Source organism: Cherax quadricarinatus, chromosome 33 (genome assembly GCF_038502225.1).
Source record: "Cherax quadricarinatus isolate ZL_2023a chromosome 33, ASM3850222v1, whole genome shotgun sequence".
In the NCBI taxonomy this organism is placed as follows: Eukaryota; Metazoa; Arthropoda; class Malacostraca; order Decapoda; family Parastacidae; genus Cherax; species Cherax quadricarinatus.
This window is the reverse complement of record NC_091324.1, coordinates 26,107,505-26,115,004: the sequence shown is the minus strand read 5'-3', so window position 1 is coordinate 26,115,004 and position 7,500 is coordinate 26,107,505. Positions and strand designations below refer to the sequence as shown.

The 7,500-nt window shown below is 36.7% G+C and overlaps 1 protein-coding gene across 1 annotated transcript in view; it reads right to left on the bottom strand.

Moving 5' to 3' along the window:
* Positions 1-7,500, bottom strand: part of jdp (DnaJ domain-containing protein) — a 25,439-nt gene that overhangs the window by 14,854 nt on the left and 3,085 nt on the right. The window lies entirely within an intron of this gene.

Here is a 7,500-nt window from a genome sequence, read left to right as displayed (position 1 = left end):
GCCCCCGCGGCCCAGTCTGTGACCAGGCCTCCTTAGGTCAGTGTCCCAGGATGCGACCCACACCAGTCGACTAACACCCAGGTACCCATTTTACTGATGGGGAACATAGACAACAGGTTGAAAGAAACACGTCCAATGTTTCTACTCTGGCTGGGAATCGAACCCAGGCCCTCGCCGTGTGATGCGAGAGCGTTAACCACCAGGCCACCAGAGCCCACCTTGGTGGGCAAAAACACATGACGCCCTAATCCACGAGTAAGTAAGTAAGTTTATTCAGGTATACACAAATACAGTTACATAGAATTATCAAACATAGCAGCATATGTGTAGAGAACCTAGGATAACCCACAAAAGTCAGACAGAGTGACTTATTTCCATACGATCCTTAAGTGCAGTGTTGTTATTGATCAATACCACTCGTTCGTGGTCACAATAACATAAAATCCTGCTCGCTGAACTAGTACACCAAACAGGGACTAGAATGAAATTAGTCTAGAGTCATCCACACCATCGTGTGTCCTTGGGTAGCGAGTACAACATTCAGTTCCGCTGGAAGCGCTACTCTTAAGGATCGAATTTAAGACACATGTGCAACATCTGGGTATCTTTATTGTAGACGTTTCGCCATCCAGTGGCTTTATCAATACAAATTCCAGGACATAACTTGAAGACAGTAGGACTATATACAGATGAGGTATATAAGCGCCAGGCTCCTTGCTTCTGATTCAGAATCTCCACGACTACGGTGCTCTTCGCACCTACTCCTAGGCTGAGGGACTGATTACCTCATCTTCTGTATATAGTCCTACTGTCTTCAAGTTATGTCCTGGAATTTGTATTGATAAAGCCACTGGATGGCGAAACGTCTACAATAAAGATACCCAGATGTTGCACATGTCTTAATTTCATCTTGTCGGTATTATATACTATTCTTGCATAACTCTTTAGGATCGTATGGTCCAGTGGATAAGGGCGTCGTGTTTCCGCCCACCATGAGGGAGGCCAAAGCAGCATGGGTTCGAGTCCTTGGCTAGTGCAGTGATGTTATTGATATATATTTATTTACTTAACAATTCGCAAACAGGCGAAATTATTTACATTGTCTCTACGTCCACAGCAGAACTCGAACCTGCTAACTCTGTATCAGAGTTCACAGTACTTTACCACGAGACTAGACCTGCGATAAGTATAGGTGCGTAGCCGAGGCTAAGCGATGTTTCCCATACCCCCAGGCACCAAGCTCGTTTTGAAAGTTATTTCATCGAATCCTGCCACATACAGTGGACAACGAAAGAGATTTGAAATGCTTAACAATTCGCAAACAGGCGAAATTATTTACAAACATTGTCTCTAGTCTCGTGGTAAAGTACTGTGAACTCTGATACAGAGTTAGCAGGTTCGAGTCCTGTCGTGCCGAATAGGCAGAACTTGCGAACTTGGCTTAAATAGCAACGCTCATCTTGCCATATAGGACAAGCGAAAATTTGTGTATGCAATAATTTCGCAAAAATCATCGTAAACCTAATGAAAAAAATATATTTCATTGTGTTTGTTTAGTATTAAATTACTGTAAACGTATTTCCCCTCAAGGAAGGTTCCTTGATGTTGGTGAGGGGCTCTTTATTTTGGGAATTGGATCTGTGCTCCAGTTCCCCGAATTTAGCCTGAATGCCTTCCCCCCCCCAGGCGCTGTATAATCCTCCGGGTTTAGCGCTTCCCCTTGATTATAATAATAATAATAATAATAATATAAACGTATTTAAAATATATTTAGTAGGATTAGGCTAAATTAAATTGCGTTTGTTATAATAAGGTTAGGTAAGTTTTCAAAGATTCTTTTGGTGCAAAATTAAAAATTAACATTTTATATAATAAGAGAAATTTTCAGAAAGGACTTAATTTTAGATGAGTTCTTGCTAATTGACCAGTTTTACATATTCGGCACGACATATGCAGTGTTGTTATTGATATATATATATATATATATATATATGTATATATATATATATATATATATATATATATATATATATATATATATATATATATATATATATATATATATATATATATTTCAACAAACCGGCCGTATCCCACCAAGGCAGGGTGGCCCAAAAAAAAAAACGAAAGTTTCTCTTTTTAAATTTAGTAATTTATACGGGAGAAGGGGTTACTAGCCCCTTGCTCCTGGCATTTTAGTCGCCTCTTACAACACGCATGGCTTACGGAGGAAGAATTCTGTTCCACTTCCCCATGGAGAATATATATATATATATATATATATATATATATATATATATATATATATACATATATACATATATATACATATATATATATATATATATATATATATATATATATATATATATATATATGTCGTGCCGAATAGGCAGAACTTGCCATCTTGGCTTAAATAGCAACGCTCATCTTGCCATATAGGACAAGCGAAAATTTGCGTATGCAATAATTTCGCCAAAATCATTCTGAACCTAACGAAAAAAATATATTTCACTGTGTTTGTTTAGTATTAAATTATTGTAAACAAATCTAAAATATATTTAGTTGGGTTAGGCTAAAGTAAATTGCGCTTGTTATAATAAGGTTAGGTAAGTTTTCTAATATTCTTTTGGTGCAAAATTATAAATTTTTACATCAACATTAATGAAAAAATATATCTTTAAACGTATAAGAGAAAATTTTAGAAAGGACTTAATTTTAAATGAGTTCTTGCTAATTGACCAGTTTTACATATTCGGCACGACATAAATATATATATATATATATATATATATAAATATATATATATATATATATATGTCGTGCCGAATAGGCAGAACTTGCCATCTTGGCTTAAATAGCAACGCTCATCTTGCCATATAGGACAAGTGAAAATTTGTGTATGCAATAATTTCGCCAAAATCATTCTGAACCTAACGAAAAAAATATATTTCACTGTGTTTGTTTAGTATTAAATTATTGTAAACAAATCTAAAATATATTTAGTTGGGTTAGGCTAAAATAAATTGCGCTTGTTATAATAAGGTTAGGTAAGTTTTCTAAGTTCCTTTTGGTGCAAAATTATAAATTTTTACATCAACATTAATGAAAAAAATATATCTTTAAACGTATAAGAGAAAATTTTAGAAAGGACTTAATTTTAAATGAGTTCTTGCTAATTGACCAGTTTTACATATTCGGCAGGACATATATATATATATATATATATATATATATATATATATATATATATATATATATATATATATATATCAATAACAACATTGCACTAGCCAAGGACTCGAACCCATGCTGCTTTGGCCTGCCTCATGGTAGGCGAAAACACATGACGCCCTTACCCACTGAACCATACGATGCTTAAAAAGTAGGGCATCCAGCGGAACTGGATGTAGTACTCCCTACCCAAGGACACACGATGGTGTGGATATGTGTATGTGTGTGTCGTGCCGAATAGGTAAAAATGGTCAATTAGCAAGAACTCATTTAAAATTAAGTCCTTTCTAAAAAAAATTCTTATACGTTTAAAGATATATATTTTTTTTCACTTATGTAAATGTAAAATATAATAATTTTGTACAAAAAAAAGAGAAAAACTTAGAAAACTTACCTAACTTTATTATAACAAGCGCAATTTAATTTAGCTTAATCCAACTAAATATATTTTAGATAAGTTTACAATATTTTAATAATAATCAACAGACGCAATGAACTTAATTTTTCGTTAGGTTCAGAATGATTTTTGAGAAATTATTGCATACACAAATTTTCGCCTGCCTTATTCGGCAAGAAGAGCGTTGCTATTTAAGCCAAAATAGCTAATTTTACCTATTCAGCACGATCATGTCAAAAAGCCTCCCCTGTGAGACAGGAAGGCTGCGGTACTTACCGGAGCGGTAACGAAACTATCATATAGTCACAGAAAGGAGAATCATCCAAGGAAAGTGACAACGAATGTGGAATGCCAATAACTCAACAATGAGGAAACTTAACCAATCATACAGAAATGAAATACCTCTTTAGCGAGTCCAGGAGAGCTGAAGTCACAAGTATGCCACGCCTGGGCTGTGCAAGAATCGATATACAATGTTACTTCGACGGGTTGGCGAGACCATTCTGGAAAACGTCTTACACTTCTATCACGTCAACTCATCTTCTCCTTAATTGTCGAAGATAAGAGCAGTGTGTACAAGGTTTAAAGGCATACGTGTGGTCTACATAGTTACCATTTGAGATCTGGAGTCGACCTACCTGGAGGGCATTCCTGGGGATCAACGCCCCCGCGGCCCGCTCCACGACCAGGCCTCCCGGTGGATCGGGGCCTGATCAACTAGGCTGTTACTGTTGGCCGCACGTAGTCCAACGTACGAACCACCGGCACCGACTTAAAGTATCTATCCAGATCTCTCTCTTGAAGGCAGCCTGGGGCCTTTTGGTAATTTCCCTTATGTATGGTGGGAGGCTCTTGAACAGTCTTGGGCCCCGGACACTGATGGTGTTTTCTCTTATTGTATCAATGGCGCCCCTGCATTTCACTGGGAGTATTTTGCACCGTCTGCCCAGTCTTTTACTTTCGTAGTTAGTGATTTCTGTGTAGATTCAGGTTCTCTGTACACTATCTTGGTCAACGACTTTCCTTAGGAAATAGTCATAGGCATCATCTGACGTAGTGGAATGTAGGACACTATAATCTCAAAGAGGTAAAGAATGATACGCCTGGTGACGCGTAACGGATCTTGATTAATCCAAGCTTCTGGCGTTTTTATGTTGGTTAAGGCATGGTATAAAATGCCAACAGGTGTGAAATAAGACACATATACATTATTAAGATATTTTAATGCAGAAACCTTTCTACATGAATAGCCTGGAGGAGCCATTCGTGGAGAAACGTTTCCACATTAAAATATTCTAGTACTGCATACGTATCTTATTTCACACTTGGGTGCTGGAGTTAAAGAGCCGTGGGAGCCTAGTCACTGATATACGTTGAAGCATCTTAAGCAGAAGAAACAAACATCAAAGAAACAAATACAGTATTAAAGTATTCTTAATTGACGTTTCACACACAATGACGGTTATATCAAGTCGGCAAAGCGAAACGTCGTCAATATAGGATTTCATAACACTACAATTTCTTTTTGTTACTATTGTGTGGGTACCTGATACCATTACCTATTAAGCATAATTGTACTATGTCAGGGTTACAAGCTGAAGACGGACCAGAGAAAGATTTAATAACAAAACTGTTGTTCTATATGAAGGTTACCTGGTGGAAAAATTGAAGTACAGTTTGTCACACAGCTATAGATTTTATCTGTTCAGCGGGATCGGAATAATGCAGAAAAATCTCAGAAAAGAATGACTATTGGATACGTCTCCACCACTTTATATATTAGAAGGAAATATTATTTAAATTAATACCAGGCAGTACTGAAAAACGGAAATTAAAAATGTAACAAGAAATGAACACTACTGAATCAAGAATTCTACTGTATAAAGCTATTTATTTTAAATATATCACTATGTTAATACAATACAATCCAAATAATATTTTTTTATTAAAATGTTAATGAACAACTTTAATTTTAAATTAGTAATTATGAAAGCTGATGCAATCACGTTGTCTAGTGGGCTTAAAAATGTCTTTAGTATATATACTCTTTACAACTTGCATTACCTTATTTTAGAACATTCCTGTGTCAAAGAAAATGAATGACAAGAGACCATACTGCGTGGTGGAGTATGAAAGAAAAAACTATCCTGTGTAATGAGGTAAGGCAAGAAAATCATTCTGTGATAGTACAGGATTTGAAAACTATTCAGTAATGGACTATGACAAGAAAACCATCTAATGTTACAGGGCATGACAAAATTCGTTATTCGTAATGGAGTATGACAAGAAAACTATCCTGTGATGGACTATGACAACAAACCATCCTTTGTAATGGAGAATGACTAGGGAAAACCATCCTGGGCGACTGAGGATTAAGTAAGCGAGTTTATTCAGGTATACACAAATACAATTACATAGATTATCATACATAGTAACGTATGTGTCGAGAACCTAGAATAACCCAAAAAAGTCAGTGACGCGATGAAGCGTCACTATAAAACCATCCTTTGTGGTCAAGTATGATAGGGAAACCTTCCTGTGTGATGGACCATGACAAAAAAACCTATTCTTTGTCATGGAGTAAGATGGTAAAACCATTCCGCGTGAGACAGTACGATAGAAAGACCATCATATGTGATGGAGTATGCCAGGAAATCCATCCTGTGATGGAGGACAACAGAAATACTATCTTATGTGAAGAATTTTACAAATATGCAACATCTGAGGATGGAATGAAAACCATTCTGTATGATGGAAGATAGCAGGAAAACAATCCTTTGCCATAAAGAGGGAAAGGATATCTATCAGGTAATGGAAGATAACAAGAAAACCATATTATGTGTTGGTGGAAGATAAGAAAACTCCTGGGTAAGGGAGAATGACAAGTAAACTAATTGTGTAAGGGAGGATGACAGGAAAAATCATGTGTGATGGATGATGGCAGGAAAGCCATCCATATTACAGAATGGATATAAATGCACTGGAAAACGTACAGAGGACGACAAAGCTGATCCCATGTATCAGAAATCTTCCCTATGAGGATAGACTGAGGGCCCTGAATCTGCACTCTCTAGAAAGGCGTAGAATTAGGGGGGATATGATTGAAGTGTATAAATGGAAAACAGGAATAAGTAAAGGGGATGTAAATAGAGTGCTTAAATTATCCAGCCAAGACAGGATGTAAATAGAGTGCCAAGACAGGACTCGCAGCAATGGTTTCACGTTGGAAAAGTTCAGATTCAGGAAGGACATAGGAAAGCACTGGTTTGGTAATAGAGTTGTGGATGAGTGGAACAAATTCCCGAGTACCGTCATATAAGCTAAGACCTTGTGTATTTTTAAAAATAAGTTGGATAAATACACGAGTGGGTGTGAGTTGGACCTGACTAGCTTGGGCTACTAGGTCTGGTGCTGTGCTCCTTCTGTGGAAAATACTGTATGTATTTTCCAGAAATACAGTAGTTATATGTAAATAGATGACTATACTGTATTTAAAAGAATTATATTATGGAAAATGGGAAACTGGACCTGCGCCTGCACAGACAGGAGTCGCCATTTTTGTTTTTGAATTGAGTAATAGACATTAGTAATGGGAAGAACTTTTCGTGCTCTAGAGGTTAAATTTGGGCTGACACCTCTCAAATAAGAGCCTAAATTGTTGGATGTGCATTCCTGCATAATTTGAGTGTCAGGCGACAGGACAGGACAACTCCAGGAACCTCAGATAAGCTGTCTAATTTATGTTTAAATTCTGGCCAGTAAATTTTTCAAAAATGTAGGAAAAAGGGAGGGGGGGGGGGGTCCTGTACATGACACATTAATCTCCAGTCAAATTGGTGAGTGTTATGATTAAGATATATTCTTCTGTT